This window comes from Scylla paramamosain, chromosome 34 (assembly GCF_035594125.1).
Source record: "Scylla paramamosain isolate STU-SP2022 chromosome 34, ASM3559412v1, whole genome shotgun sequence".
NCBI lineage: Eukaryota > Metazoa > Arthropoda > Malacostraca > Decapoda > Portunidae > Scylla > Scylla paramamosain.
The window spans coordinates 11,482,720-11,492,719 of NC_087184.1; the positions used below are offsets into that span (position 1 = coordinate 11,482,720).

Below are 10,000 nucleotides of genomic sequence, written 5' to 3' on the forward strand. Positions count from 1 at the left end.
AGAGAGAGAGAGAGAGAGAGAGAGAGAGAGAGAGAGAGAGAGAGAGACGAAAGAACAGGGTATGGAAGAATGCTTTAGAATATAATAGTAAACATGTTGGTCCTTAATTAATCCCTTCCTTGCTAATGTCACTCGTCAAGAAAACTGAAAAAAAATATTTACGAGGACAGGAAGAGAAAGAGACTCGAAACAATATTCATTTCATTGTGTTTCTTCTAATGAATTAAGACAACAAAAATAAAAATAAAAACTATAAATTTACAAATAATCATGAGAAGAGATAATAAGCAGTGAAAGGGTTGACAAGGACATCTTTTAGTTACTATTACCATTAAACAACGAGTGGGAGGACAAGATAGAAGTGCAACAAGGCTCCCTCCCCATCCATCTCTCCTGACAGCACGGCCAAGAAGCAGAGCACACCACACACAGCAGCATGCAATCACATACACAAGTAGGTTAAGCTCCTGCAATCACATCCGCTCTATAACTGTTCGCTTTGTTACTCAGAATCAATCAACTTCCCCTGCCATGGCTTCTGTACGTAATGAAGCAGACTGGGACAAGTTCAGAGCATAATTTTAAGACACCAGTTAAACCAGAATGGGTGTTCGAGTACTCAAAAACTTTCAGTACCTACAGCTTTACTTTTGCTGAGTAAGTACACTGCTGAGTAACTAAGGTCGTGCATATATAGTAATGCCATTAAGAGTAAATAAAATTCATTTCACCAGCTGACAATCTAACAAAACTAACAACTAATAGCAAACCAGAGAAATTAATACAGAGAAAACGTAATCACAGTGGAAGTATAGACACCACATTACTTAACAACTGAGCAAACCTACACCTCGCAGGAACATGAAGGAGAGAACATTTTCAGGGGCATGAAAACTTTAGGGAAAAGAAAGTAAAATCACGAAGAAGTGGGGAGGAAAACAGCTTACCACGAAGTATATAAAGTGGAGGAGGATTAAGACTTAGGCTAATGAAGGGAAGGGGGGACAGAGAGGGGAGGAGGGAAGGGATGAAAGGAGAGTAGCGGTGAGTGTATGGAGGGCAAGGGATATTGTAGCCTAATGGAAAGTAAGGCCGGGATAATGAACAGGTGGAAAGGAGACTGGGAGGTACATAAGGTGATACAGGTGAGAGTAAAGGGGTAATGTTTCCAGGTAAGGGAGTCTCAGGTGAGCACTAAGCGGCTCACCTGGGTGGGTATGTATACTAGATGGGTTCCATCCACCGCCATACAGGATAATGAGTTAATAGAAGGGGCCATTTCCAGGTGTGAGAATAAAGGTAGTATGCCAGGAATAAGAGAGAGAGAGAGAGAGAGAGAGAGAGAGAGAGAGAGAGAGAGAGAGAGAGAGAGAGAGAGAGAGAGAGAGAGAGAGAGAGAGAGAGTCTGTGAGGTGGGAAAGAAAGAGGAAGAAAGTGTGTGTGGGAGTGAGAGAGAGAAAAAAAAAACGTGTAAGGTTGAAGATTAAGGGAGGAAAGTGTGTGAGGTGAGAAAGAAAGATGGGAAATAGAAAGAAATGGAGAGAAAAAGAAAAAGTTTATGAGGAAGGGGAGAACTAGGGAAGATAGAGAAAGAGAGGAAGTTTATGAGATGGCAGAGAAAGAGGGGAAATAGGGAGAGATGGAATAAATGTACGTGAAAGTGTGGGAAGAGAAAAAAAATAAAAGACGAGTAAAGGAGCTACAAATAAAATATGGTAAACAAAGATGCCCCGGAGAAGGAAAAAAAAATAGATAATATGCCAATACGTGGGAAATGAGTTGTGAAAAGAGGAGGAGGAGGAGGAGGAGGAGAAGAAAAAAAGGAAGATCATCATTATCAACTACAAAAACAACAACAACAACAACGAGGAGGAGGAGAAGGAGAAGGAATAGCAGCAGAGGCAGGAGGAAGAGGAGGAGGAGGAGGAGGAGGAGGAGAAAGGTCATGTTTACCTGCGGTTATCGAAGGTAATGGCGGAGGAAGTGAAGTGTTGAAGCAAGGAAGATTTGAGGCCACACTGAGGCGGGAGAGAATAGAGTGAGTGGCTTTCCCTCCATCCCTCCATCCCTCCTTCCCTCCATTTCTTTCCTCTCACCTTCTTTCCTCCAGAGAATGCCAGGCACGTTCGAATATTTTGGTCTATTTTTTCCCTCTTATTTCTTTTTTCCATTATTCTGTCTCCTTTTATTTTTTTCCATTGTTTTCTAAGTTGCTGTCTTCCCCATCCTCTTTTTCTTCTTTTTTCTTCTTCTCCTTCGTCTCCTTCCTTCTCCTCCTCCGTTTTTCTGACTATAAAGGGGTCCTTCCTCCCATCATTTTTTTATTTTATTTTATTTTTCATGCTGTTATTTTCTCCTGTCTATTCTGTCTATCGTCTTTAAAGTATCTCTCTTCCTTATCTTCTTTTTCCTTATCTTCATTCTCCTCCTTCCACTTCCTCCTTCCCTTCTTTTTTTTTTTTTTACCTCTTAATTTCTTTTGCCATTATTGTTTCCTTTTCATTCATTAAAAGTTATCTTGCCAATCCTTCTCTTCATCGTTCTTGTCTTCCTTCTTTTTCTTCTTCTTCGTCTCCTTTGTTTCTCAGTTTATTTCCCTCCTTCCTCCTTTCCTATATTTCCCAATTACCTTTTAGTTATCCCTTTTTCTAACTAGTTGTCTTCCGCATCATTTTCTTCCTTATCCTCACTTTCCTTCTCCTCCTTCGCCTCCTGTCTTTCTCACTTAACGCACCTCCTGTCTATCTTCGCATCCTCTTCTTCCTTGTCCTCACCTTCTTTCTTCTCCTTCGCCTCCTGTCTTCCTCACTTCATGCGCCTCCTCTCTCCCTCCCTGTCCCTCGCCAGCTTCATGTTTATTATCCCCCAAAGCTTCTTATTCTCTGTTTACGGCCATAAAACCAAGGCCGCCTCCAGCCTGAAACTCCCTACCATCTTGTTGGTGTTGCTGATGGTGATATTATTATTATTATCAGTTGTAGCAGTAGTAGTAGTGGTGGTGGTGGTGGTGGTGGTGGTGGTGCTGATATGGGCAAAAATAATAGTAGTAGATAGTTAAAGATGATATATTAAAGTATTTTCCTTTCAGTAGTAGTAGTAGTAGTAGTAGTAGTAGTAAAAACAAACAGTAATATTTAGTCATAGATGAAACACTAATAAACCAAGCATTTTTCTTCCACTAGTAGTAGTAACAGCAGCCGTAAAAGTAGAATTAGAAGTAGTAGTAGTAGCAGCAGCAGCAGCACCAGTAACAGCAAAACAAACACCAGTAGTAACTCATATATGAAACACTAATTAACCTTCTAAAGCAAACACCATTCTCTCTCTCTCTCTCTCTCTCTCTCTCTCTCTCTCTCTCTCTCTCTCTCTCTCTCTCTCTCTCTCTCTCTCTCGTCAACAACCTCTTTTGTATCTAATGCAGAAATGACGACTCTCGGCCTTCAAAGAGTTATTTTTCAAGCATCAAACTGAAAACAAGACAGGTAACGAGGAGCTTAACATGCACTGCGTCCAGTAAGTGAAATGAGGTTGTATGGCCCCGTAGAGTTTTGACGTCCTAAAATTGTACGAGTATATGCCAAGAATAGCTACCCGTCCTGTGCTTTCATCAAACTGCAAATTAAGGAGGAGGAGGAGGAGGAGGAGGAAGAGGAGGAGGAGGAGGAAGAGGAGGAGGAGGAGGAGGAGGAGGAGAAAGAGGAAGAGGAGGAGGAGGAGAACATGAATAACAAGAGCAAGGATTAAAAAGAGAAAGTGGAAGAAGAGAAGGACTAGGAGGAGGATCAGGACAAGAAAGAGGAAGAGTAGAAGGACTACGAAGAGGATTAGAACGAGAAAGAGGAAAAGGAGGAAGAGGAGGAGGAGGAGGACGAGGAGGAGGAGGAGGAGGAGGAGGAGGAGGAGGAGGAGGGCGAGAAAGAAGAAGAGAAGGACAACGAAAAGATTAGGATGAGGAAGAGGAAAAGGAAGAGAAAAGAGAGGAAAAGGAGGAGGAGGAGGAGGAGGAGGAGGTAGAGCAGTAAGAGCAACATAAAAGAAAATAAGAATTACTACTGAATTTCCTTTCTTTTTTTTGTGTGTGTGTAGTGGCGGGGGAGGGAAGGACGGCAGCAACACATAAAAGTACAAGAACACGCAGAAAAAAAGCTATAAAAGACAAGACCAGAAGGAAAAGAAACACAGGAACGAGACGAATAAAATGCACTCTTGCATACACAAACTAGAAATAGAAGAAAAGAAACAAGCAGAAGAAGGAACCGGTAAAAACAGAATAGAAAAAAACAGGAAAACACACACAAAAAAAAAAACACGAAAAAAACATGTACTCAAATGTAAAGTGCTTAGGTATAACAAGAACAAAAGAACATAAAACATCGAAAAAAAAACAGCAATAAAAAGAAAAAAAGCAATACTAAGAAACAAGGGAACGCAAAAAAAAAGCAGAAAGGAAAGCACGTAAGCACAGCAAGAAAAAAAGATAAACACACACACAAAAAAAAAAACGAAAGCAGTACCAAAAAACGAAAGCAGTACCAAGTCAAACACGGCAAGGCGACACCGGAGACTTTTCCTCAGTCTCGCCAAACAAAAAAATGGAGAATTACTAACCTAAACGTGTGGCGGCCTGGCCCCTGGAGACCCTCGGCAAACTTTAGATTCGAGCACCTCCACAAGTTAAGCCTCGGAGCGCAGTAAGTGGTTCACGAGTTCGGGAGAATTCTGGTCCATGTGTTTAGAAAATTATAGACGGTCCCTTCCAGATCATTAGCCGCGAGAGGAGGAAGATAAAATAGGAACGGTGGAACGGTCTGGGCGTATATTTAGCTGTGGGCTATTCTTATGGCTGGGTTCTCTCTCTCTCTCTCTCTCTCTCTCTCTCTCTCTCTCTCTCTCTCTCTCTCTCTCTCTCTCTCTCTCTCTCTCTCTCTGTCTCGTTCGCTAGCTCTCACTTTCTAGCTCTCCGTTCTCTTTCCTTTTCTGTTTATCTTACTCTTATTTTTCTTTCTCCTCTTTTTTTTCTCTTCTCTCTCTTGGTATTGTAGACAATTTACGGATTACATTAAGGAATCTGAATAATTCTCTCTCTCTCTCTCTCTCTCTCTCTCTCTCTCTCTCTCTCTCTCTCTCTCTCTCTCTCTCTCTCTCTCTCTCTCTCTTTCCCCTGAGCATATAATCAGAGAGATGGAACAAGAAAGGTACATGGGAGTGATGAAACAATGCATACGTAGAAAGGGATGCATTAATCACAGACTACTATTACTACAACTAACTAATAGAAATAATAATAGTAATAATAATAATAATAATAATAATAATAATAATAATAATAATAATAATAATAATAATAATAACAATAATAATAATAATAATAATAATGTATAAAACAATAAATTTTCTTCCTATATTAGATAATAAAGAATTACTTGTTGACGAGAACAATATTATTTTATGTAATCATCCCTTGGTCATTTAATTATTTGTTGACATGGGAAGTGAATTGATAGATTATAATTTAGCAAGTTAAGTAAGAAAGAAGAAAAGAAAGAATGAAATATAGATAGATAGCCTGAGAGAGAGAGAGAGAGAGAGAGAGAGAGAGAGAGAGAGAGAGAGAGAGAGAGAGAGAGAGAGAGAGAGAGAGAGAGAGAGAGATTGACATATGCTAAGAAGAAAAAGAAAACGAGCGAAAGAAACGAAGAAAACGAAACCGAGACAAAGAAAAACAAACTGCTTACAAACACAACCAATAACCAAACAAACAAACACAAAACGATACAAAAAAAACAAAGAAAACAATGAAACACAACACGTAATACAAAAAGCCCCAGATACTGCAGACTCATTCATATTCCTGGCAGGCAGATGACACGCTCGTTCACCCTCCCCTCCCTCTCTCTCCCCCAGTCCACCCTGATATAATAACGTTAAATATTAATCAACACTAATATAAAATAGTACCTCCAATTATTTAGACTGAATTGATATGAAAATTTTCCCCTCCCCCTCCTACCCCCCCACACACGTCATTCTTTTATTCTTTCTCGCTGGGATAAATATGTAGTCATTTTCTGCACGATTCATTCTGTGTGCGGGTGTGTACGTAGGATTTTATGATTTTTTTTACCTCCCCCTTGATTTTTCGGGAACAGCGCACCGTCATCAGGGTGTGAGAAGTGGTAAGGGGGAGGAGAGAAGGTCAGGAGTGAAGGAGGGAGCGGCGGGGAGAGAAACCACACGACTGCAAGGGAAGCGTGTGGGGTACTGTTTGAAGAGGTGAGAAGGAGGAGGAGGAGGAGGAGGAGGAGGAGATAGGCGATGAAGAGGAGGAAGAGGGTGGGTACGGACCAAGTTAAATTTGTAAGGGTACAAGAGGAAGGTGTCTGGCGGATGAGGCAAGGTGGTGGGCGGCGCTCGGGACGCCAGCCGCCACCAAAAGGCCAGGTGGGTCACAATGGCTGGTACACACACAGCATGGGGGGATCTAAAGGTCTGCTGCTGTTGCTACTTATCGTTTTTTTTTTTTTTTTTTTTTGAGATTTTAAGCTTCTGTATTCGTTTAGTCACGTCTTTTACTGTATTCGTTTAGTCACGTCTTTTACTATTTGTTTTTGGTAGTGAGTAATATCAAGAGCTATTTTAACAATAACAACATTATCTAGTTATTATCATTACTATAACAATTATGTATCATTACAAATATACTATACATAAACACAGCATTCCATTATTATTTTTTTTTAAGAATAACAGCAACTAAGGGATTACTTTCCCATTTTCTTTATAATCTTTTGCCAGGCTTCTTTGAAAATAAGAATAAAAACAGACCTGCCTATTACATGTAACTTCTGCATTCCAGTCTGATATGATTCATAACATGTAAATTTTACTCCTATCCTTAATATCGTGTTGTTCTTTAGGTATGAGTAACGTAGAGTCCAAATTTCAACCCTCCAACTACTCCAGCCTGATGTGATTCATAATTCCTATGTATATATTATCCCAATCCTTATTTTCGTTGTTTTCTTTGGGTATGAAAAATTCGAGGGTCCAAATTTCAACCCTCCAGCAACAGACAACCTTTGCGATCAACCTTTACCCTCATCCTCCTTTTCACCCGTTGTTCCATTACCCAACTCACCCTGGCCCCGCTAAGCATCTCGCCTCATTCTACAACGCCCCTTTTCGCCCCGCCCCGCTCAGCCAAGCCTCGTTTTCTTAACCCCTTCGCTGCTACGGGCGTCCTTTGTTAAATTTTAGAGCACTGTAGGAAAAAATAAGTGTCCATGGAAAACAGGAAAAAGGAGAGAATATTGATTTTGTATTTTTTAAGCTACGTGATTACTTTAGAGACTCTACGACAAAAAAATAATGCGTCTAAAATGTTGTAGATGATTATGGGAAAATTATGCAGCAGTGAAATGTTTACACACTTAATTCTCCCTTCAGGACTATTTCTAAGGGCCACTGAGGTGATTCAGTCCACTTGCCATGGGTGTTTTTCCTACAGACACCTGTGTAGAAACCTTATTAAATTATCTACTATTTTTTTTTCTTTTATTGAGGAAGGGCTCTGGTAACAAAAACGCGTAGAAAAAAAATACACAAAAAAAACTCTAGAAAAAAAATACTTAAAAAAAACACAGGAAAAAGGCAACTGAGAAATAAACAAAATAATAAAAAAATAAATAAATAAAAATATAAAACAAACCCAAAGAAACAAAAACCACTAACAAACACAAGAACCATTGAAACACCAACGGCACCACAAATAACGTGCACCAGGGCCCGTTAAATGCAAGAGATAGGACGAGAAGGTGTTTAGGAATAAGGTGTCTTTCCTCGCCCCGTCCTCAGCGCATACTCTTCAAGACGCCTCGAGATAACTAGGATATTAATATTTCATTGAGGGAAGCACGGTGGCGGCCTCCTTAGATAAGCCACTAATTATATTTTCGTATTGGCTTCACGTAAATGAGAGAGAGAGAGAGAGAGAGAGAGAGAGAGAGAGAGAGAGAGAGAGAGAGAGAGAGAGAGAGAGAGAGAGAGAGAGAGAGAGAGAGAGAGAGAGAGAGAGAGAGAGACGTAACGAAGATAGATACATAGGTATGTAGCAAATAGAAAAAAATAAAGAAAGGAAGAAAGGAAGAAAGAAAGAAAGAAAAAGAGATGGATAGATAAATAGATAGACAGACAGACTGATAGATAGACAGACAAACAGGTAAACAGACAGACAAATACACACACACACACAGACACATACACACACACACACACACAACAGACAGACACACACACGACAGACAGACAGACAGACAGAAAATAATAGATATAAAGAGAACATTAAAAAGGTACTGAGAGAAAATAGAGAAGAAAACGAAGACAAGATGCTGACGGAAACAAACAGATAATAGGAAGGGAAAGAATAGAAAGAAAACCTTCAGGACTGGAAATAAGGGAGAGAGAGAGAGAGAGAGAGAGAGAGAGAGAGAGAGAGAGAGAGAGAGAGAGAGAGAGAGAGAGAGAGAGAGAGAGAGAGAGAGGGGACGGGGGGAGGAAGCGCGCAGTGTCAACAAGTGATGGTAACAGGCGGAGGAAAATAAAAAAAAACTCCCGGAAAATTTTGGAAAGTCAAAGGAAACTCTCCAAAAAAAATGAGAAGGGAAAAGTGAACCTGTTGAAATGAAGACATGACCAGACGGAAATGGGAGAAAATATGAGAATGAAAGGTATCAGGGCTTGATTTGAGAGAGAGAGAGAGAGAGAGAGAGAGAGAGAGAGAGAGAGAGAGAGAGAGAGAGAGAGAGAGAGAGAGAGAGAGAGAGAGAGAGAGAGAGAGAGAAAACTGGGACGAGAGAGAGAAAACTGGGACACAAAACAAGAACACAGAACGAAACGAGAAAATCAATAAAAAAAAAAAAAAACAAGCACCCCAACATCAGAAAACCACCGACTCATCCTGCCCAAAAACAAGAACGATTCAGAAAAGCACAAGAGTATAAATAACCTAACTTTCTCATAACTGGCAATAATTCACGTAGTTGCCATAGAGAGCTCCCCTCCTCGGCCCCTCGCCTCCAATTGGGTTCCCAGACTAATCCCCGCTTCTCTTATGCTAATGATGTTGTCGTTCATTAATCCAGGGTTACCGAGGCTCCCAGCCCAGTAAGCTTGGTAGGCAGCGCGAGGGGAAGAGGACAAAGGGGACAGGGAACTAAATCCACTCCAGTGACCGATTACATAATGCACTGCTGCTGTTGTTTTGGTGAATTTACTTGTGTTTGTCTGTGGGTCTTCAGTTTATTTATAGCAGTGGCTTTGTTCAAGTGGTTTTATTTATGTGAAATGCGAGATGTTGATGTAAAATTATGGATCGTATTGTTTGTTAATTGCTTTGGTTTTTCATAGTGATGTGTTTCAAAAGCCACTAAGATGATAATTCAGGTATGGGTATTTCTCCAATTAGCAGTATGTATTTTCATAAATCATCACTAAATTCATTCCGGTTAGTATTGTTAAGGTTTTTTTTCTCTTCTAAGAATTTTTACATTCACTGAGATTGCAAGTCAAGTTCTCGTGTATTTTGTTTTTTCAGTTGCCAGTACAGAATATTTGATAAAACCATTGATGGAATCATAAAATCATCCTTAAACGCCCAATTACTTCCACTGGTGCCTGCTAAAAATAGTCCAGATACAACGATGAAACACTGACTAACACCGTCCTCTGCCGCGGGTAGTTTTGTTTTCACCTGAATTTCTTAGTCCCAGTGGTTTGTCAATACCTGGATAACTTGTTTCCTTTCCTTACCTGATCCTGTTTTACTTTTTTCCTTTATCAGTGATGAAGGAAACTGACAATGGACAATAAAAAATGGAAAACATTCACTCAACCGCCAGTCACGCAGCAGTCATCCAGTCTCCCGTCGCCTTGCCAAGAGAAAAAAAAAAAAAGGTAAAAAACGGGCGGGCCAATTAAGTTCCGTTGTTTGTTCCGTCAGTTG

General features: G+C 40.3%; 1 long non-coding RNA gene across 2 annotated transcripts in view; it reads right to left on the bottom strand.

The window, feature by feature from the left end:
• Nucleotides 1-10,000, bottom strand: part of LOC135090174 (uncharacterized) — a 167,008-nt gene that overhangs the window by 38,269 nt on the left and 118,739 nt on the right. The gene's annotated exons all lie outside the window — the stretch shown is intronic.